The sequence below is a fragment of the Ornithorhynchus anatinus genome, chromosome 4 (assembly GCF_004115215.2).
Source record: "Ornithorhynchus anatinus isolate Pmale09 chromosome 4, mOrnAna1.pri.v4, whole genome shotgun sequence".
In the NCBI taxonomy this organism is placed as follows: Eukaryota; Metazoa; Chordata; class Mammalia; order Monotremata; family Ornithorhynchidae; genus Ornithorhynchus; species Ornithorhynchus anatinus.
The window spans coordinates 126,762,570-126,786,772 of record NC_041731.1 but is presented as its reverse complement, the minus strand read 5'-3'; the positions used below and the strand labels follow the sequence as shown (position 1 = coordinate 126,786,772).

The 24,203-nt window shown below is 45.2% G+C and overlaps 1 non-coding gene across 1 annotated transcript; it reads right to left on the bottom strand.

The window, feature by feature from the left end:
- Nucleotides 1–13,948: 13,948 nt before the first annotated feature.
- On the bottom strand, nucleotides 13,949–14,084 carry LOC114811858. The gene has a single exon (XR_003759554.1). It is a non-coding gene; the product is annotated as a small nucleolar RNA SNORA7 (small nucleolar RNA).
- Nucleotides 14,085–24,203: the final 10,119 nt, after the last annotated feature.

The window sequence follows — 24,203 nt, the reverse complement described above, 5'->3', positions numbered from 1 at the left end:
CAATTCATTTTTAACATCATCTAGATCATTACTGGGAAGCAGCATGACCTGGTGAATAGGACACGGGCCTGGGAGTTAGAGGACTTGGGTCTAATCCTAGCTCTCCTGTGTGACCTTGGGAGGAGGTGGGGCTCACAGTTTCAATCCCCATTTTACAGATAAGGGAACTGAGGCAAAGAGAAGTGAATAATAATAATAATGATGGTATTTGTTAAGCGCTTACTATGTGACAGGCACCGTACTAAGCACTGGGGTGGATACTAGCAAATTGGTTTGGACACAGTCCCTGTCCCTGGGGCTCAGAGTCTCAAGTCTATTTTACAGATGAAGGAACGAAGGCCCAGAGAGGTGAAGTGATTTGCCCAGGGTCGCACAGCAGGCACGCGACAGAGCCGGGATCAGAACCTATGACCTTCTGACTCCCGGGCCCGTGCTCTATCCATTACGCCATGCTGCTTCTCATATTATTATTATGAGGTAGGAAATGGCCAACGGGGAGCCAAGATGGTGGCTCCATTCCTCCCTTTCCACAAGGACAAACAGAGGGGTGTTGAGGTGGACAGCCAAGCCAGGCAGGCATGAGGGAATACGGACACCCCACAGGTATGGTGTGGTAGATAGAGGGAAACCTAAGCCAAATTGGAGGTACCCACTGGGGGAAAATAATCAACTCCCACATTTAAGGGGGTGCTGAGCCAATGGAGGTGGAAACGGAGGTGGAGGAGGAAGTAGAGGAGGAGAAAAATGAAGAGGAGGCAGAGGATTGGAGAAGCGGGAGAGCAGGAGGTGGAGTAGGGAGAGGGGGAGAGGGAGAAGGAAGAGGAAGAGACAAACTTCTGCTTTCCCTATCTTCAAGCCTTACTAATAATATGTATCTTTGAACTTGGTTGCTTCCTCTTGCCTGTAAAATTATTTCAGTGTTTGTCTCCCCAACCAATATCCCGAGTGCATCCAATAAATACCTCTCTCTCCTTTCCTTTCTCAACCCCTCTCTTCCTCTCTCTCATCCTTTCCTTCTTCTATTCATCCTTTCTTCTCTTTCCCTTCCTATCTCAATCTCTCTCTCTTCTCCTCTTTCTGTGATAGAGCCCGGGTTTGGGAGTCAGAGGACTTTGGGTCCTAATCTCAGCTGTGCCCCATGTCTGCTGTGTGGCCTTAGGCAAGTCACTTCACTTCTCTGGGCCTCAGTTACCTCATCTGCAAAATGGGGAATAAAAGAGTGAGCCCCATGTAGGACAGGGACTGTGTCCAACCTGATCAATGTGTATCTACCCCAGCGCTTAGAAAAGTGCTAGGCACAAAGTAAGCGCTTAACAAGTTCCATAATTATTAATTATTATTATTATTATTGGATCTGGTCCACCAACCTTTCAAAATTTTCATTTTGTTTGGCTCTTCTGTATGAGAAAGTTGGAGAATATTGGGCTAAATAGTAAGGCTTGATTTACTTTGTATTATCTGGAGGCCTTTTCTCCATCGTTATCATTATTGGCATTAATAAGAGCATCCGAATTCTTTTTCCAGTCACCTCTCAGAAATATGTTCAAGACAAAAACAGTTGTACTTCAAGATGGTCAGGATGATGATGGTGATGCTCAACTTTACCCTGCCTTTTCTCCATTTCTGTTTTGTTTTTGCTGGGGTTTCGATGGAGGGTGAAGAATGTGAAGAATCTAGTCCTCTGGACTGTAAACTCATTTTAGGCAGGGAACGTTTCTACCAATTCTGTCATTTTGTACCCTCCCAAGAGCTTAGTGCAGTCCTCTGCACCTAGTAAGTACTCGATAAATATGACTGACTTAAAATTGGCCAAGTGAAGAACCGCTAGCTCAGCAATGCTCTTTTGTAAATTGCTCCGGACAGCTGATGTCTATAGATGAGTAATTCGGACTTGTTAACCGGCACAGAAACGCAAAGATGATTTTCGTTAGGCCCCCTTGAGACTATTGGAAAGGATGTGGACCGATTCTGCTGTTCCAAAAGTTTAGCCCTTAGAGGAGTTCCTATGACATTTTCATTTCCTGCTCCTCCTGCCCAGAAAGTTGAGTTCACTGCCAAAAGAGCGAGGAAAGCCAAGATCCTAGCATACAGAAATCATGTCGTCATACTACTATTATTCGTAGTATGACCTGGCTTTATGAGAGCAAACGCTGTGCATTAAATGCTATTTATTGAGCACCCACAGTGTGCTGAACACAGTACTATGTGCTGGGGAGGGATACAATAAAGGATTAAGAGGATTCAGTCCCTGATCCCTTGGGGGGGGGGTGTCAATCGATGATATTTGTTGAGTGCTTGCACTGTGCAGAGCACTGTCCTACACCCTAGGAAGAGACCAATACATAAAGTTGATAGAAGTGATCTCTGACTTCAAGATTTCAGTTGTGAGGAGGGCGATCAACCCAGAGTTCAAAGACACAAAGTTGAACAGTGCTTGGCACGTAGTAAAAGCTTAACAAATACCATCATTATTATTAGAGAGATAGAAAAGTATGACTAATGAGGAAGCGGGTGAGAGACAGTAAGCTTGTCGAGGGCAGGGAGTGTGTCTGTTTATTGTTTTATTGTACTCTCCCAAGCACACAGTAAGCACTCAATAAATACGACTGACGGATTCAGCTAGCAAAAGAGAAGGTGGAGATGTTGAATTGACTGTAAACCCGAGGTGAGCAGGGATTGTCTCTATTGCTGAATTGTACTTTCCAAGAGCTTAGTACAGTGCTCTGTACACACTAAGCGCTCTATAATTATGATTGAATGAATGAATCAATGCTGATTTCCTCGCCCCGGACAACAGCACAAGGAAAAATGATGGCAACTTGCAGAAGAAGGATTTACACTAAAAACCCGAAAGGATTTCCTGACATTGACCTATTGGGATCGAATATAAAAACTGTGGTTTCTGTTAAATGCTTGGCCTAGTGGATGGAGCACAGGCCCAGGAGTCAGAAGGTCATAACTTCTAATCCCAGCTCTGCCACTTGTCTATGTGACCCTGGGCAAGACACTTTCCTTCCCTGTGCCTCAGTTATCTCATCTGTAAAATGGGGACTGAGTCTGTGAGCCACACATGGGACAGGGGCTGTGTCCAACTCGATTTTCTTATAATAATAATGTTAATAACGATGGCATTTGTTAAGCGTTTACTATGTGCAAAGCACTGTTCTAAGTGCTGGGGAGGATACAAGGTTGTCCCACGTGAAGTTTACAGTCTTAATCCCCATTTTACAGTTGAGGGAACTGAGGCCCAGAGAAGTGAAGTGACTTGTCCAAAGTCACACAGCTGACCTCTGACTCCCCAGCCCGTGCTCTTTCTACTGAGCCACGCTGCTTCTCTACCCCAGCGCTTAGTACAGTGCCTGTCACATAGTAAGTGTTTAACAAATACCATTATTATTATTACTATTATTTTATGTGCCAAGCAGCACGGCCTAGTGGATAGAGCATGGGCCTGGGAGTCAGAAGGATCTAAATTCTAATCTGGGCTCCACCACTTATCTGCTATGTGTGACCTTAGGCAAATCACTTACTTCTCTGGGCCTCTGTTACCTCATTTGGAAAAGGGAAGTGAGACTGTGTCCAAACCAATTTGCTTGTATCCACCCCAGTGCTTCATACAGTGCCTGGCACACAGTAAGTGCTCAACAAACACCATAATTATTATGGTTATTATTAGAAACCAGATCATCTGACTCCCAGGCCTGTGATCTTTCCACTAGGCCAGGCTGCTTCTCAAGAAGAGAGACTGTCACTGGATTTACTTTTTAAAGAGAGGGGGATTCTTCTGTCTGACATGGTTTAAGTGGAATCGTGCCTGTAGATGATTGAGATAGTTGCTGATAGATCAAGGGAAGCTCAATCTCAGAGCCTTCCAGAACACAGTGAGGGTAAGGGATTTATGGACTGCTTATTCTTCAAAGGGAAAAAGATTGGCTAGGAAGATTGGGGAAAAATCCAGATGGGGGCAAAAAACTGGAAAGTGATGGAGCAAAGCGAAAGGAGAGTGAAAATAATAATTATGGTATTTATTAAGCATTTACTATGTGCCAAACACTGTTCTAAACACTGGGGTTCATACAACTTAATCAGGTGGACCCAGTCCCTGTCTCACATGGGGCTCATGCTCTTAATCCACATTTAACAGATGAGGTAATTGAGGCCCAGAGAATAATAATAATAATGATGGTATTTGTTAAGCACTTGCTATGTGCCAAGCACTGTTCTAAGCATTGCGGTAGATATGAGGTAATCAGGTTGTCCCACGTGGGGTTCACAGTCTTAAATCCCCATTTTAAAGATGAGGTAACAGAGGCACAGAGAAATTAGTGATTTGCCCAAGGTCACATAGCAGGCATGTGGCAGAGCAGGGATTAGAACCCAGGTCCTTCTCTCAGAAAATCTCAGTGGAAAGACTGGAAGAGAGATGGATTTGAAGAAAGTTATGAAAAACTAGCAGGAATAATAATGAGTGCGGTGTCTGCTAAGCAGTTACCACATTACAAGCATGTCACTAAGGACAGGGGAAGATGCAAGATAATCAGGTGGATCACAGTCCCTGTCTCATATGGAATCCAGTCTAGCAAGGGAGGGAGACCAGGAAATTGAGGCCCAGTGCATTCCCTTACCTATCTGGGCCGTGGGCCCCTGGAGCCGAGCCGGGGGAGCAGTGTGGCCTAGTGGAAAGAGCACAGGCCTGGAAGCCTGGATTCAAATTCCGGCTCTGTCACTTGCCTGCTGTGTGACCTTGGGCAAGTCAACTTAACTCCTCTGAACCTCAGTTACCTCTTCTGTAAATTGGGAATTAAATACTATGCCCTCCTACTTAGACCACGAGTCCCAGGTGAGTCAGGAATTGTGTTCAATATATCTTATATCTACCCCAGCACTTAGGCACCAAACAGGAACCACTAAAAAACAACCATGAACAGAATAAAAACAGAGAAGCCAAGTGAATCGCCCGAGGTCACACAGCAGGCAAATGGAAAAACTGGACTAGAACCCAGGGGTCCAGAATCCCCAGCTCTGTACTCTGCCCACTAAACTATGCTTCTTCTACACAGATAGGAGCTTCGTGGCTGGAGAGACTGACAGCAAATTTTCAGCCTCAGAAAAGCAATACTGGAAAAAGTTGAGAACCTCAGTGGTTCTCAGCCTGGGAGTCTGAGGACCTGGATTGGAATCCCGGCTCTGTCACTTGCTTGCTGTGTGACCTTGGGCAAATCACTTCACTTCTCTGTGACTCAGTGTCCTCATCTGGAAAACGGAAATTCAAAACCCTTTCTCCCTCCTGCTTAGACTGCAAACCCCTTGTGAGAGAGGGACCAACTTGAATCTACCTAGCTCTGATACTAACAGAGAATATTTTCTACCATCTGGCAGGCAATGCCAATTCTTTAAGAACTATATGCCATCAGATAGTTACCATTTTATTTTCAGTGACTCTACCTGGGGCAAAAATATGCATTCTTAAACTAGGACATTTATGTGGAAATAGGAGATGAAAGAGCTGTGGCTCTTTGATTTTATTCAACCCTCCTGTTACTTCAGGAACTGAGGCTATTTCAGTGGGAAAGAATATCAAGGTTTAGCCTTAAGGAATGTTTTTTGCATGGATATCATCGTTTGGAAATTGATAGCACTTGGATTCTAGAGTTTGCAGAAGCAGACTTGTGCCTTAGACAATCAAATCCAAGTAGGGAGTCAATCAAATCAAAAATAGTTACTGAGACGTTCTCTATGCAGAACACCATCCAAAAGAGCTTGGGAGAGAATAATATAACGGAATGGATAAACATGTTCTCTGCCCAAAAGGAGTTGACAGTCTAAGGGGGAAGACAGACACCTAAAAAAATTAATAGAGATGTACGTAAATGCTCTGGGATTGAGGGTGGGTGAATAACAAGAGCTTAAACAATATAGATCCAAGGGCTTAAGTGATGTATGTCTACTCTGTTAGACTGTAAGCTTGTTATGGGCAGGGAATTGTTGTATTGTACTTTCCCAACTGCTTAGTACAGTGTTCTGCACACAGTAAGCATTCAATAAATGCAACTGAATGAATGAATGAGATAGTGTAGAGGAAAAAAGGACTTAATAGGAAAGATGCTAATCCATGGGGAAAAAATAAACCAAGTTATTTTTTCCCCTGAAGATATCCCTTCCCAAATTATAGCAGTTTTATAATTTTCCTTGGCTTTGGAGAAGCCGCTGTGGAGAAGGAGCACGGGATTGGGAGTCAAAGGACCTGGGTTCTAATCCCAGCTCCACCACTCGTCTGCTGTGTGACTCTGGGCAAGGTACTTACCTTCTCTGGGTCTGTTTCTTCACCTGCAAAAGACAGAGGAGATGCCTACTTTCCCTCTCCCTTAGACTGAGAATCCCATGTGGGACAGAGGGCTTGTGTCTTTGATTAAGAACATGAGTCCCATGTGGGTCAGAGGCTGTATCCAACCTGATTTCAGTGCTTAAAACAGTGCATGGCACATAGTAAGTGCTTAACAAATACCACAATTATTATCAATTATTAATAATAATAATAATGTGGGTATTTGTTAAGCGCTTACTATGTGCCGAGCACTGTTCTAAGCGCTGGGGTAGACAGAGGGGAATCAGGTTGTCCCACGTGGGGCTCACAGTATTAATCCCCATTTTACAGATGAGGGAACTGAGGCACAGAGAAGTTAAGTGACTTGCCCACAGTCACACAGCCGACAAGTGGCAGAGCTGGGATTCGAACTCATGAGCCCTGACTCCAAAGCCCGTGCTCTTTCCACTGAGCCACGCTGCTTCTCCCTATCTGATCCATTATCTGATCTCCATTATCTGATTGCATTGTATCTCCCGCAGTATTTAGCACATAGTAAGCACTTAAATAACATTAATAATAATGTTGGTATTTGTTAAGTGCTTACTACGTGCAGAGCACTGTTCTAAGCGCTGGGGTAGATACAGGGTCATCAGGTTGTCCCACATGAGGCTCACAGTCTTCATCCCCATTTTACAGATGAGGGAACTGAGGGACAGAGAAGTTAAGTGATTTGCCTACAGTCACACAGCTGACAAGTGGCAGAGCTGGGATTCGAACATCATCATCTAAATTGCCTGTGGAACAATAGACGCTTATGGAATAATCTTCCTGGAAACAGAGACTCTGTGGCCTCACAATGTTACTTCATTGTTGGGATTTTTATTGAATTTTTTTAAATGAAATGCAAAATCTTGATTCAGTTGCTACTTTTCTGGGGGCGCCTCTGGGCTGCTCTTGCTTTTCTTGATGGAAGGGGAGAGATAGTCTTAATTAAAAGTAGAGATGATTGCTTTCAGGAAAGCAATTCTGTGAAGCAGCATGGCCTAATGGAAAGAGCACTGGCCTGAGAGTCAGAAGAATCTGGGTTCGAATCCCGGGTCTGCCCCTTGTCTGCTGGGTAATCTTGGGCAAGTCACATTACTTGTCTGCGATGTAACATGTTTAGTGATGCTTAAATACATTCATAATAGACAACTGCTAGTTCATTCATTCATTCAATAGTATTTATTGAGCGCTTACTGTGTGCAGAGCACTGTACTAAGTGCTTGGAATGTACAATTTGGCAACAGATAGAGACAATCCCTGCCCAATGACGGGCTTACAGTCTGATAGTTTATAAAGGAATTTAGCAAGTGTACTAAATGTATATTTTAGAGTTATGCTCGATAATATATGACAAGATTATTTATCAGTATTTCTCTAATAATAATGTGGTATTTGTTAAGCGCTTACTACGTGCAGAGCACTGTTCTAAGCGCTGGGGTATTCGTTCATTCAATAGCGTTTATAGAGTGCTTACCATGTGCAGAGCACTGTATTAAGCGCTTGGAATGTACAAATCGGTGACAGATATAGACAGTCCCTGCCCTTTGACGGGCTTACAGTTTTATCGGGGGAGACGGACAGATGAGAATAATAGCAATAAATAGAATCAAGGGGATGAATCAAGGGGGAGATACAGGGGAATGAGGTTGTCCCACATGAGGCTCACAGTCTTCATCCCTATTTTACAGATGAGGCAACTTTGGCACAGAGAAGTGTAGTGACTTGCCCACAGTCACACAGCTGACAAGGGGCAGAGTCGGGATAATAATAGTAACATTGGTATTTGTTAAGCGCTTACTATGTGCAGAGCACTGTTCTAAGCGCTGGGGTAGATACAGGGTAATCAGGTTGTCCCATGTGAGGCTCACAGTTAATCCCCATTTTACAGATGAGGTCACTGAGGCACAGAGAAGTTAAGTGACTTGCCCACAGTCACCCAGCTGATGAGTGGCAGAGCCGGGATTCGAACCCCTGACCCCTGACTCCCAAGCCTGTGCTCTTTCCACTGAGCCTGCTTCTCAATATGGATAGGGATTCGTATTTTCATGCTTTACAGTCTTTACTGATTAGGCAGTGAAGACTGTGTCAAATGGCTCCCATTCTCATCCTCTCCTTCGAAAGGCACAGGGTATAAATATATCAGCATCCTTTGGCCAGGGACTTGATCTTCCTTTAGATACCTCTAGCAGGCTGTGACATTATCGATGATGATGATGATAATTGTGTACGTTAAGCCCTTGCGTTGTGACAGGCACTGTACTAAGTGTTGGGATAGAGACAAGATGATCGGGTGGGACACAATCCCTGTCCCATATGGGGCTCGCAGTCTTAATCCCCACTTTACAGATGAGGAAACTGGGACACAGATGAAGTGAAATGACTGGTCCAACGTCACACAGCAGACAAGTGGAGGACCCAGAATTAGAACCCAGGTTCTCTGCCTCCCAGGTCCCTGCTCTATCCACTGGACCACACTGCTTCTCATTAATAATAACAGTAACTTCTCTGGTCCCCATGTGAGACCGGTACTAATAATAATAATTAATTATGGTATTTGCTAAACGCTTACTCTGTGCCAAGCACTACTGTGTCCAACCTTATTGTTCTGTATCAAGCCCAGCACTTAATCGTATTTATTGAGCACTTACTATGTGCAGAGCACTGTACTGAGTGCAGGGGAAAGTAATAATAATAATAATAATAAAAATAATAATGTTGGCATTTGTTAAGCGCTTACTAGGTGCCGACCACTGTTCTAAGCGTTGGGGGAGATACAGGGTAATCAGGTTGTCCCACGTGGGGCTCATACACTTTTAATCCCCATTTTACAGATGAGGGAACTGAGGCACAGAGAAGTTAAGTGACTTGCCCACAGTCACACAGCTGACAAGTGGCAGAGCCGGGAGTCGAACTCATGACCTCTGACTCCGAAGCCCAGGCTCTTTCCACTGAGCCACGCTGCTTCTCTAAGTACAATATAACAGAGTTAGTAATAATAATAATAATAATAATGACGATGGCATTTGTTAAGTGCTTACTATGTGCCAGGCACTGTACTAGTACCCTATTTATTTTGTTAATGAGGTGTACAACCCCTTGATTCTATTTATCGTGATTATGTTGTCTTGTTTTTGTTTCGTTCTGCTTTGTTCTGCCGTCTGTCTGCCCTGATTAGATTGTGAGCCCGCCAATGGGCAGGGATGGTCTCTATCTGTTGCCGAACTGTACATTCCAAGCGCTTAGTACAGTGCTCTGCACATAGTGAATGCTCAATAAATACTATTGAATGAATGAACGAAAAGTGCTGGGGTGGATACGAGCAAATCGGGTTAGACGTAGTCCCCGCCGCATACAGGGCTCACGGTTTCAATCCCCATTTTACAGATGAGGTAACTGAACCACAGAGAAATGAAATGACTTACCCAAGGCCACATAGCGAACAAGTGGCAGAGTCAGGATTAGAACCCGTCACCTTCTGACTACCAGGACCGGGCTCTATCCACTACGCCCCGCTGCTTCTTTTGGTTGCCTGTTGACTCTGAGAGCGTGGTAAGGAAAGTAACGGGGTGAAGGATGTTGAGGGATGGAAATATTACTGTTGAGATGCCTCTGGTGAGGGGTAGGCCAAATCCAGGCTGACCACCTCCCCATGATGATGCCAGTAAAGCAGATTGGGTTGCACAGCACTGAAGACAAGTGGCTCACACGTCTGTCTCCCCTCTAGACGTAAACTCATTGTGGGCAGGGAATGTGACCCTTTATTTTTAGACGGTGTGCTTGGTACAGTGCTCCGCACACAGTTAGCATTCAGTAAATAGGATTGACTAACTGACTTGGAAAATGACACGAGAAATCTCTCTGAAAAGTAGGTGACACTGACCACCTGAAAAGCGACTTCTGAGGCCTCATCGTGGAAGCTGAATATGCTCGGTGGCAAAGATGACCATTTTTACGTCACGAGAGACTCGTTCGAATGGTCACGTCGAGGGCGTGTAACGTACGAGCCCAAGCTGGGCTAGTGTTGTAGACTTTGTGGGCAGGAAGCAGCGGGATAGAATACACATCTGGGACTCAGAAGGACCTGGGTACTAATCCTGGCTCTGTTACATGTCTGTTGTGTGACCTTGGGCAAGTCACTTGACTTAGGTGAGCTTCAGTTACCTCATCAGGAAAATGGCTGTTAGCCCATCAATGGGCAGAGACTGTCTCTATCTGTTGCCGATTTGTACATTCCAAGGGCTTAGTACAGTGGTCTGCACGTAGTAAGCGCTCAATAAATACTATTGAATGAATGAATGAAAACTCTGTCCTTCTCGTTCCCGTTTTTGTCCAGTTTGCAAACACCATTCATTGATGTCTATCGCCCTCTAGTGGCAGAACTGCAGGTGTTCCCCTAACGAGGCCTACAAAGTTTGCGAAGATAACGCAATAAATTAACAAGGCCAGTCAACCGCAAAGCTGTTCTTACCGCTCTTAAAGGGATAAGTGAGCTCGTTAAAAGGTTTGATTCGGAAAAGTGTGCATTTCCAGGCCAAGGAATGCCTCCTCACTCGTTACATATATGTAACACCTCTCAGGGTGGCACCTGGAGTGATGCCAGTCCTCTACCAGTCTCGATTAAGAATAATAATAATGTTGGTATTTGTCAAGCGCTTACGACGTACAGAGCACTGTTCTAAGCGCTGGGGTAGATACAGGAGAATGAGGTTGCCCCACCTGAGGCTCACAGTCTTCATCCCCATTTTAATAATACTAATGTTGGTATTCGTTAAGCGCTTACTATGTGCCGAGCACCCGTTCTAAGCGCTGGGGTAGACCCAGGGGAAGCAGGTTGTCCCACGTGGGACTCACAGTCTTCATCCCCATTTTCCAGATGAGGTAACTGAGGCACCGAGAAGTTAAGTGACTTGCCCAAAGTCACACAGCTGACAAGGGGCCGAGCCGGGATTCGAACCCATGACCTCTGACTCCAAAGCCCGTGCTCTTTCCACTGAGCCACGCAGCTTACTACGTGCAGAGCACTGTTCTAAGCGCTGAGGTAGATACAAGGGAATGAGGTTGTCCCACGTGAGGCTCACAGTCTTCATCTCCATTTTACAGGTGAGGGACCTGAAGCACAGAGAAGTGAAGTGACTTGCCCACAGTCACACAGCTGACAAGGGGCAGAGTCGGGATTCGAACCCATGACCTCTGAATCCCAAGCCCGGGCTCTTTCCACTGAGCCACGCTGCTTCTCTAAGGAGAGTCAAGCAAAGGCCTACCCATTCCATTCCTAGCTTGGCCGGTGGCTAGCGAGTGGAAGGCCATCAAATGGGGATGAAGACTGTGAGCCCCACGTGGGACAACCTGATTCCCCTATGTCTACCCCAGCGCTTGGAACAGTGCTCGGCACATAGTAAGCGCTTAACAAATACCAACATTATTATTAAGTCAAAACCCCCCTGTGTTGGGCGGTAGCGGCACGGGAGAGAGTCGAGGGAGGAGACTCAGGCATGCTGCGCGGAAAGAGGCGATGGTGAACCACTTCTGGATTTTTACCAAGAAAACTCTACGGATCCATTAGCGGAACGATTGCAGATGGAGGTGGGGCGTTCCGGGAGAGATGTGTCCATGGCGTCGCTACGGGTCGGACGCGACTCGACAGCATAAGACAATGACAACAACACAAAAAGACTCATGCAAAACTAACTCAAAATATTTTATCATTGCTATTTGAACTTACGATTTTGAAGGACTTCTTAAAATGTAGTTGCTTTTTCTCAGTCTGTTTTTTCAATCTGGGAATGTATCACTGCACTTTACATTATTTCCTATTACTCTTTTTGCTTACCACACATTTTCATGGAACCGATTGAGAGCGTTCCCTGGCGTGTAGCAATATAAAAGACAAAGAGCATATTTTCACTGCTTTTGCACATGTGCGTGGCTGTGTTTCATATGCTAATGCATAAAATATTTAAATCATCCCACTGAGTGTTATTTTTGACTGAAATGAGTATATGGGAAGCAGCTTGGCCTAGTGGAAAGACCACAGACCTGAAAACCAGAGAACCTGGGTTTCTCATCCCAGCTGCACCACTCGTCTTCTGTGTGATCCTCAGCAAGTTGACTTCTCTGTGCCTCAGGTGAAAAGTGGAGTTTCGATACCTATTCTTCCTTCTCTATCAGCCTCCTTGGTGACCTCCCTGCCTCCTGTCTTTCCCCACTCCGGTCCATACTTCACTCTGCTGCCTGGATCATTTGGCTACATAAAAATATCCAGGCCATGTTTCTCCACTCCTCAAGAAACTCCAGTGGTCACCCATCCATCTCCACATCAAACAGAAACTCCTCATCATTGGCTTTAAAGCAGTCAATCACCTTGTCCCCTACCTCACCTCCCTACTCTCCTACTACAACCCAGCCAACATACTTCACTCCCTCAATGCTTACCTTCTCACTGTACCTCCATCTCGTCTATCTCACTACTGACCTCTCACTCACAACCTACCTCTGGCCTGGAACATCTTCCCTCTTCATGTCCGACGGACAATTACTCTCCCCCCACTTCAAACCCTTAATGAAGGCACATCTCCTCCAAGAAGCCTTCCTGACTAAGCCCTCCTTTTCCTCTCCCTTCTGTGTTGCCCTGACTTGCTCCGTTCATTCATCGCCCCCTCCCAGCCCCACAGCACTTACGTATATAGCTGTAATTTATATAAATGTCTGTTTTCCCTTCTAGACTGTAAGCTCACAGTGGACAGGGGATGTGCCTGTTATTTTGTTATATTGTACTCTTCCAAGTGCTTAGTAGTGTGCTCTCCAAACAGTAAGTGCTAAATAAATACGATTGAATGACTGACTGATTCTTACCTAAAATGTTGTAAGCCTCCTGTGGGACAGGGATCGTTTCCAGCCAGATTTACTTGTATCTACCCAGTGATTAGGACAATACTTGACACACAAACAAATATCATGAAAAAAGTATGAAAAAACTCATGCAAAACTAACTTTTGAGGGCAAAAGGAAACTACAAAAGGACAAAAGGGAAATACTAAATAATAAATCATAGCACTGAGAAAGTGACAAACCTGGAATTCAGACTGAAGTGACCAAATCCAATGGTCTCTATTGCATCCTAATCCGTTTCTTCTCCTATGTCTTTGGCCATTCATTCTCAATCTCTTTCACGGGCTCCTCCTCTCCCTCCCACCTTCTGAGAGTGGGAAGGGTTGGGGAGGAAAATCCCTCAAAGCTCAATTCTGAATCCCCTTATCTTCTCTATCTACACCCATTCCCTTGAAGAATTCATTCATTCCCATGGCTTCAACTATGCTCTCTATGTGGATGATTCCAAAAATCTTCATCTCCAGCCCTGCTCTCTCACCTCCTCTTGTCTGATGCCACCGAGTCATTTCCGACCCATAGTGACACCACAGACACATCTCTCCCAGAACGCCCCGCTCTCCATCTGCAATTGTTCTGGTAGTGGATCCAAAGAGTTTTCTTGGTAAAAATCTGGAAATGGTTTACAATTGCCTCCTTCAGTGCAGTCGACTTTAGTCTCTGCCCTTGATTCTCTCCCATGCTACTGCTGCCCAGCATGAGTGAGTTTTGACTTGTAGCAGATTGCCTTCCACTCGCTAGCCAATGGCCAAGTTAGGAATGGAATGGACAGACCTCTGCTTGATTCTCCCTCCCGTAGCCGAGACTGGTAGAGGACTGAAAACTCTCCAGGTGCGGCCCGGAGGCCCTCATTATTTTGTTAATATTTACATCACCCTGATTCTATTTATTTGCTATTGTTTTAATGAGATGTTCTTCCCCTTGATTCTATTTATTGCCATTGTTCTTGTCTGTCTGTCTCCCCCGATTAGACTGTAAGCCCGTCAAAGGGCAGGGACTGTCTCTATCTGTTACCGATTTCTACATTCCAAGCGCTTAGTACAGTGCTCTGCACATAGTAAGCGCTCAATAAATACTATTGAATGAATGAATGAGTCACCTCCTCTGCAGTCTCATATTTCCTCCTGCCTTCAAGACAGCTATACTTGGAGGTCCCACCAACACTTCAAACTAAACCTGTCCAAGACAGAACTCCTCATCTTCCCACCCAAACCCCGTCCTCCCCCTGACTTTCCCATCACTGTGGACGAGAACCACCATCCTCCCTGTCTCACAAGCCCATAATCTTGGCATTATCCTCCAGTTATATCCTCACACACAGTGTGTCATGAAATTCTGTTGGTTCTACCGTTATATTTCTAGAGTCCTCTCCTTCCTCTTTCTTCGAGAGCGAATTCTTAAGGTTCTAATAATAATAATAATGTTGGCATGTGTCAAGCGTTTACTATGTGCAGAGCACTGTTCTAAGCGCTGGGGTAGATACAGGGTAATCAGGTTATCCCACATGAGGCTCAAGTCTTAATCCCCATTTTAGAGATGAAGGAACTGAGGCACAGAGAAGTTAAGTGACTTTCCCACAGTCACACAGCTGACAAGTGGCAGAACAAGGATTCGAACCCATGACCTCTGACTCCCAAGCCCATGCTCTTTCCACTGAGCCACACTGCTTCTCCCTGATACTTCACTCCATTCTACTCCGTTCTACTTCACTCCATGATAACATTAAGCATTAAATAAGTCATGTGGTATTTATTAAACATTTACTATGTGCCAAAAAGTGTGCTAAGCACTGTGATAGAGACAAAATGATCATATTGGAGACAGTCGCTGTCCCACCTGGAGGTCAGAGTCTAAGAGAAGCAGCATGGTCTAATGGTTAGAGCACAGACTTGGGAATCAGAAGGAACTCGCTCCTAATCCCGGCTCCACCACTTGTCTGCTATTTGACCTCGGACAAATCAATTCACTTCTCTGGGCCTCATTCCCTCATCTGTAAAATGGGATTAAGACTGTGATCCCTACTGTGGGACAGGAACTGTGTCCAACCTAATTATCTTCTATCAACCCCAGCTCTTAGAACAGTGCTTGACACATAGTAAGCACTTAACAACTACCATCATCACCATCATCATCAAGAGGGAGAAAAGTAATTTATCCCCTTTTTACCGATGAGGAAACTGAGACACAGAGAAGTTAAATGTCTTGTCCAAGGTCACCCAGAAGCCAATGGGCAGAACCGGGATTAGAACCAAACCCTCCTGACTCCCAGCGTGGACTTTTTCCACTAGGCCAACCTGTTTCTCTGGACATACGACACCCTTCCAGAATAGTGTGGAAAGTCCTAAAATTCCCCTCAGAACTGAGGTGGGTGAGGAGAGAATCTCAGTGAGAATTAGAGACAAAAGAGATGCCAAAGTTACTAAAGGTAAGTGGTGAATAATTGGTCTAGCTGAAAGAGCGTAGGCCTTCGAGTCCGCGGACTTGGGTTTTCATCCTGACTAATAATAATAATGTTGGTATTTGTTAAGCGCTTACTATGTGCAGAGCACTGTACTAAGCGCTGGGGTAGACACAGGGGAATCAGGTTGTCCCACGTGGGGCTCACAGTCTTCATCCCCATTTTACAGATGAGGGAACTGAGGCCCAGAGAAGTGAAGTGACTTGCCTAAAGTCACACAGCTGACAAGTGGCAGAGCCGGGATTCGAACCCATGACCTCTGACTCCAAAGCCCGGGCTCTTTCCACTGAGCCACGCTGGCTCTGTCGCTTACCTGTTAGGTGACGTCGGGCCAGTCACTTACCTTCTCCGTGCCTCAGTTTTCTCATCTGTAAAATGGGAATCCAATACCTGTTCTCCCTCCTACTTTGACTGTGGGTCACGGATTATGTTCAACCTGATATTCTTCTATTTTCCCCAGTGCTTAGTACAGTGTTTAGCACATTAGTAAGTGCTTAAATCCATCATCATCCTTATTATTATTATTAGAAGAGATATTATAAGAGTTGCCTTCAACATCTTAATGTGCATTTTGAGGCTCACGGCTTCCAGCACTTAGCTTAATGTGATCATTTTACAGACCGATGATGTTCTTTGACAGTGCAACATAATACTGAGGCAGGGTGAAAGTTATTTAAGTTGAAAATCTGATCAGGCTGTTCCTGAACTTCTTGAGGAGCGGTAGCAGCCAAATTTCATTGTAGATTCTGAGCGAAAATATGTTGCTTGGGGGGAAGATAATAATAATAATAATAATGGCACTTAAATGCTTACCATGTGCCAAGCACTGGGGTAGATACAAGTTAATCAGGTTGAACACAGTCCCTGTCTCACATGGGGCTCATAGTCTTAATCTCCATTTAACAGACTGGGGAACTTGAGGCCCAGAGAAGTAAAGTGACTTGCCCAAAGTCACCCAGCAGACATGTGACGAAGCCGGGATTAGAACCCAGGTGCTTCCGATTCCCAGGCCCACGTTCTATCCACTAAGTTATGCTGCTTCTCGCTAAGTCATGCTTCTTGATGTTCAAACCACTCCAACTAGGTGGCTTTTGCCTCACGAGTCTCAAGATACACCACCCAAAGAGGTGATTCTTGGGAAAAACTGATCCCTCACAAGATGGACACCCACAGTGTCAGACCGGTGAATCACAAGGTGAGTCATCCAACTTAAGACGAAGACTATTTTTAGGGACGAGAACATTTGGGTTTCAGGAAAAGGAAATAAAAGGAAAAGAAAAATATATGTAGGTGAACTTCTAAAGGTGAAAATTTCAGGGTATGAATAACCAGACGATCCTGTCAGGGGATAAGGGAGGCCTTGGGTGGAGAGAAGGGACCCTTACAGTCAGACAGGAATCACTAAATCAGAGTTGAGAGGGAGTCTAAGTAGGTCAGGGTGAGAGGCTGTCATAGCTTCAGGCCCTGTCTGGAGCCGGCTCTCGGCACAGATTTAGCTTCTGATGTTATCAATCAAGCTCTTCTCGGGAGAATTACCTAACTTCCAAGCTTCAGAAACTCTAAATACAGAAGGATGATCCTCTGTGTATGGCGGGACAATGTTCAGGTCTCACAATGCCATTATTACGACTGCTAATACTACTAATAATGATAATTGATAAGCACTTAGTATGTGAAGCAGCAAGGCCTAGTGGATAGAGTGCGGGTTTGGGAATCAGAAGTCTAATCCCTGCTCTGCCACTTGTCTGTTGCGTGACCTCGGGCAAATCTCCGAATTTATCTGGGCCTCTGTTACCTCACCTGGAAAATGGAGATTTAAACTGAGGCCCATGTGGGACATGGACTGTGCCCAACCTGATTAGCTATCAACTGCCTCAGCGCTTAGTAGAATCCTGGCACATAGTAAGTACTTAACTAATACCACATATGTGGCAAACACGCAAGTAGACATGATACAATTATCTTCCCTCCCAATCCCTGTCCTCTCCCTGACTTTCCCGTCACTGCGGACGGCACTACCGTCCTTCCCATCTCACGAGCCCGCAACCTCGGTGTCATCCTTGACTCTGCTCTCTCATTCATCCCACACATCCAATCCTTCACCAGAGCCTGTCGCCAAGATCCACCCTTTCCTCTCTATCCAAACTGCTATCTTGCTGGTACAATCTCTCATCATATCCCGACTGGAATACTGCATCAATTTCCTTTCTGATCTCTCATCCTCCTGTCTTTCCCCGCTTCAGTCTATACTTCATTCCACTTCCCGGATTATCTATCTGCAGAAACACTGGGCATGTCACTCCCCTCCTCTAAAACCTCCACGGGTTGCCTATCAACCTTCGCATAAAGCAAAAATTCCTCACTCTTGGCTTCAAAGCTCTCCATCACCTTGCCCCCTCCTCCCTTACCTCCCTTCTCTCCGTCTACAGCCCGGCCCACATACTCTGCTCCTCTGCCGCTCACCTCCTCACGGTGCCTCGTCCTCACCCATCCCGCCATCGACCCCTGGCCCACGTCCTACCGCTGTCCTGGAATGCCCTCCCTCCTCACCTCCGCCAAACTAACTCTCTTACCCTACTGAGAGCTCACCTCCTCCAGGAGGCCTTCCCAGACTGAGCCCTCCCTTTCCCTCTGCTTCTCCTCCCCTCCCCATTGCCCCTACTCGCTCCCTCTGCTCCACTCCCTTCCTCTCCCCACAGCACGTACATATTTGTACATATTTATTGGTCCATTTATTTTATTAATGATGTGCATTTATCTATGGTTCTATTTATCTACTTTGAGAGAAGCAGCGTGGCTCAGTGGAAAGAGCCTGGGCTTCGGAGTCAGAGGTCATGGGTTCGAATCCCAGCTCTGCCGCTTGTCAGCTGTGTGACTTTGGGCAGGTCACTTAACTTCTCTGTGCCTCAGTTACCTCATCTGTAAAATGGGGATAAAAAATGTGAGCCCCATGTGGGACAACCTGATCACCTTGTATCCCCCCAGCGCTTAGAACAGTGCTTTGCACATAGTAAGCGCTTAACAAGTACCACCATTATTATTATTAGTGATGTCCATCTCCTTGTATCTGTCTACTTATTTTGCTTTGTTGTCTGTCTCCCCTTCTAGACTGTGAGCCCATTGTTGGGTAGGGATTATCTCTATCTGTTGCCGAACTGTACTTTCCGAGCACTTTGTACAGCGCTCTGCACACAGTAAGCACTCAATCAATACGACTGAATGAATGAAAATAAATGGACAATCAGATCAGTCAGAGTCCCTGGCCCACTAGGATCTCTCAGTATAAAGGAGAGAGGAAGAACGGTTATTTTACCTCCAATGTAGAGGTGAGGAAACCGAGGCACAGAGAAGTTCAGTGACTTGGATAAGGTCATATAGCAGGCAAATGGCAAAGCCGGTATTAGAATGACCAGCTCTCTCCAGTCTGGGTGCTTTTTCCGTACCAAGTGACCCATCTCAGTGTCCCTCTCTTTCACCCTCACCATGTTTGGCTCATTACTCGTGCCTAACACTCTCCTCCTTTCCACCATTTTGTTTTTCATTGAAAGCTCCAGGATGCAGACTTTTAGCAACTGAATTTCATGAGGTGTGTAGAATTATCCTAGTGGCAAGAGCACGGATTTGGGAGTCAGAAGATGTTGGTTCTAATCCAGGCTCTTAGGAGAAGCAGCGTGGCTCAGTGGAAAGAGCAGGGGCTTGGGAGACAGAGGGCATGGGTTCGAATCCCAGATCTGCCACTTGACAGCTGTGTGACTTTGGGCAAGTCACTTAACTTCTCTGTGCCTCAGTTACCTCACCTGTAAAATGGGGATTAAGACTGTGAGCCTCATGTGTGACAACCTGATTACCCTGTATCTACTCCAGAGTTTAGAACAGTCCTCTGCACATAGTGAGCGCTTAACAAATACCATTATTATTATTATTATTATAAAATGGGGATTAAGACTGTGAGCCCATGTGCGACAACCTGATTACCTTGTATCTTCCCCAGCGCTAAGAACAGTGCTTGGCACATAGTAAGTGCTTAACAAATACCATAATTGTTATTATTATTATTTTACAGATGAGGTAACTGAGACCCAAAGACATGAAGTCACTTGCCACTTGTCAGCTGTGTGACTGTGGGCAAGTCACTTCACTTCCCTGGGCCTCAGTTACCCCATCTGTAAAATGGGGATGAAGACTGTGAGCCCCATGAGGGACAGCCTGATCACCTTGTATCCCCGCAGCGCTTAGAACAGTGCTCTGCACATAGTAAGCGCTTAACAAATACCAACATTATTACTTGCTCAAGGCCACAGAGCAGGCAAGTGGCAGAGCCTGGATTAGAACCCTTGAACTTCAGATTCCCAGGCTCAGGCTATGCCAAACAAGCAAACCAACAAACAAAAAAATGTAAGGGCACATTGCCCACGGAGTGCAGCTGTGAGCAACAGATTGCACCGAGAAGAAGTGGATGGATTGGAGTTCGAGGAGTTGCCTGTGAGCAGTTCTCTGCTATATTTTCTGAAGTCAGCAAATTTAGGACCAGCTCTGCCCTCTCTAGGAATGCTTCTTTTTAAAAAAAAATGGTTTTGGTTAAGCATTTACTAAATAATTAATTAATGTTGGTATTTGTTAAGCACTTAGTATGTGCCAAGCACTGTTCTAAGCACTGGGATAGATACAAGGTTATTAGGCTGTCCTACTTGGAGCTCACAGTCTTGATCCCCATTTTACAGATGAGGTCACTGAGGTACGGAGAAGTTCAGTGACTTGCCCAAAGTCACAGCTGACAAGTGGCGGAGCTGAGATTAGAACCCACGACCTCTGACTCCCAAGCCCGTGCTCCTTCCACTAAGCCATGCTGTTTCTCACTATGTGCCAGGCACTATACTCAGCACTGGGGTAGGTACAGCTTGAAGTAATGGATAGAGCACGGGCCTGGGTGTCAGAAGGTCATGGTTTCTAGTCCAGGCTCTGCCATTTGTCTGCTGTGTGACCTTGGACAAGCACTACACATCTCTGGACCTCAGTTACCTCATCTGTAAAATGGGGATTGAGACTATGAGCCCTACATGGGACAGAGACCGCGTCCAACTTGATTTGCTTGTATCCGCACCAGTGCTTAGTACAGTGCCTGGTACATAGTAAACACTTAACAAATACCATTAGGATCATTATTACAAGCTGATTGGGTTGGATACAGTCCCTGTTCCACACAATAATAATAATGATTATGGTATTCACATAATTATATGTGAGTACTCACATGGGGCTGGCAGTCTTAATCCCCATTGTACAGATGAGGGAACTGAGGCCTAGAGAAGTTAAGTGACTCACCCAAAGTCACATAGCAGACAGGTGGCAGAACCAGGATTAAAACCCAGGTCCTCTGACTCCCAGGCCCATGCTCTGTCCTCTAAACCAAGCTTCTTCTCCTCCACTACACCGTCCACCAAGATATGGGTCTCTCTTTGACCAAGAAATATTTCAAACCACAATCACTGCTAGAGCAGGAATCTGCATCGATTAGCAATATCCCCTCAATTCTACTCCCCCGAATCATCATTAATTTGAGAAATGTAAACCTTTAGAGCATTATTAATATAATTAGAACAATGAATCTTTCTAGGTTCCGTTTCTACAGTTTGAAATGATTCACTTCCATCTCATTTGCTATTTCATTTAAGAGAATAATTTACTGACTCTGGTCACATTTGTCCTGAGGCATTTAACTTACTGGATGTGTCAAAAAAGTAGGGATTTATGCTCTAGATTAGGAAACAGTGTGCCAGGGATGGATCGTATATAATTTTCTAGATGAAAACTTGGGAAGGCGTTTGTTTCTTGGGGCTGATAAGATATAGCAGAAGCCCCTAAATCTGTACTTTAATAAATGTCACACCCGCTTAATTGGGACAGATGCCAAGGAACAGTATCAGAGTAATGACTTTGGAGGTTATAAATAAAGGATGAATACCTTCAAGTCCTTTTAAATAACCAGAAACCACTTTCTCCTTCGATTGGGTTCAAGCCTCCCCTGTCTCTGCTGTGGCTAAATCCTTCAGCCGTCTTCCAAATAAGCTAAAGGTGTTAAACTCCGTCGAGGGTTTTCCGCAGGCGAGAGAAATTGAGGCCACTTTGCTGAAGAACCACAAAATGAGGATAAAATCATCTATCTGCCACTTGTCTGCTGTGCGATGTTGGCCAGGTCATTGAACTTCTCTGTGCCTCAGTTACCTCATCTGTAAAATAGGGATTAACCTGGAGCCTCACGTGGGACAACCTGATTACCTTGTATCTACCCCAGTGCTTAGAACAGTGCTCGGCACATAGAAAGTGCTTAACAAATATCATAATTATCATTATTATTAAGAAAATGTGGAATTAGGAAGGCAGCAAGGTACAGTGGAACTAAGAATTAGATGTGTTTTCTAATGCCAACTCCGTCACCTCCTTACTGTCACATCCTGCTGTGTGTCCTTGGTCACTCAATCAATCAATGGTATTCATTACTCTATTGCATGGTTCTCTCCCAAGAGTTTAGTGTGCTCTCAATAACACTAATCAGTAATAATAATGATGGTATTTGTTAAGTACTTACTATACGTTAAGCACTGTTCTAAGGACTGGGTAGAAACAAGCTAATTAGATTGGACACAGTCCCTGTACCATATGGGGCTCACAGTCTTTATCCACATTTTACAGGTGAGGTAACTGAAGCACATAGAAATGAAATGACTCGTCTAAGGTCACAGAGCAAACAAGTGGCAGAGATGCGTTTAGAACCAGGTCCTCCTGGCCCCCAGGCCCATGTTCTATCCATTAGGTCATGCAAATGCCATCGATTAAATTCTTACTGCGTGCAGAGCACTGTACTAAATGTGTGGGAGAGTACAATATAACAGAGTTGGTAGACACATTCCCTGCCCACAGTGAGTTTCTGGTCTAGATATTAATACAAATAAGTTTTGGATCTGTACATAAGTGCTGTGGGGCTGAGGGTGGGGTGACTACCAAGGGTATAAAGCACGGGGAAGCTATGTGGTTTGGTGGAAAGTGACTGGATCTGTGAGTCAGAAAACCTTCTTTCATTTATTCGTTCATTGAATCGTAAAAATACTGACGCCTGTTTTCCTTATTGATGCCTGTTTACTTGCTTAGATGTCTGTCTCCCCCGTCTAGCCTGCAAGCTCAGTGTGGGCAGGGATCGTCTCTCTTTATTGCTGAATTGTACTTTCCAAGTGCTTAGTACAGTGCTCTGCACCCAATAAGTGCTCAATAAATATGCCTCGAATGAATGAATGAATTTATTGAACACTTACTGTGTGCCGAGCACTGTGCTAACTGCTTGGGAGAGTACAATACAACAACAAACAGACACATTCCTTGCCCACAACTAGCTTATAGTCCAGAGGGGGGACTATAAACAGACATCAGTACAGATAAATAAATGATAGATATATACATAAGTGCTATGGGGCTGGGCGTGGGGAAGAACAAAGGGAATAAGACAGGATGACACAGGAGGTAGTGGGAGATGAGGAAAGGGAGGGCTTACTTAGGAAGGCTTCTTGGATGTGCCTTCAATAAGGCTTTGTAGGAGGGGGAAGAGTTACTTGTCTGTTGGATTTGAGGGAGGTCGTTCCAGGCCACGGGCAGGACATGAGTTAGGGCTCGATGGTGAGATAGGCAAGATGGAGGCCCAGTGAGAAGGTTACCAGATGAGCTGAGTGTGCGGGATGGGATGTAGAAGGAGAGTAGGGAGGTGATTTAGGAGGGAGCAAGGTGGTGGAATGCTTTAAAGTCAATGGTGAGGAGTTTTCATTGGATGGAGTTTCTTGAGTAGAGAGGTGATATATCCCGAACATTTTTGTAGAAAACTGATCTGGGCAGCAGAGTGAAGTATGGACTGGAGTTGTGGGAGAGAGAGGAGGCTGGGAGATAAACAAGGAGGTGGCTGCAGTAATCCAGGGGGATAAGATGAGTGATGGTATCAACATGGTAGTAGTTTGGATGGCGAGGAAAGGGTGGATTTTAGCCATGTGGTGAAGGTGGGACTGACAGGATTTAGTGAAGGATAGAATATGTGGGTTGAACGAGAAAGAGGAGTCAAGGGTAATACCACGGTTATGGGCCTGGGAGATAGGAAGGGTGGTGGTGCCATCTACAGTGATGGGAAAGTCAGGGGGAGGACAGGGTTTGGGAGGGGGGGAGATAAGGAGTTCTGCTCTGAACATGTTAAGTTTGAAGTAATGGGAGGACATCCAAGTAGTGATATCTTGAAAGCAGGATGAAATGTGAGACTGGAGAAAGGGACCTGGATTCTAAGCTTGGTTCTACCTCTTGCCTGCTGTATGACCTTGGGCAAACCATTTACCTTCTCTGTGCCCCGGTTTCCTCATTCGTAAAATGCAGATTAAATCCTACTCCCTCCTAATTAGATCGTGAACCCCATATGAGATAGGGACTGTGTCCGACCAGATCATTTTCTATCTACCTCAGTGCTTAGTAAAGTGTTTGGCA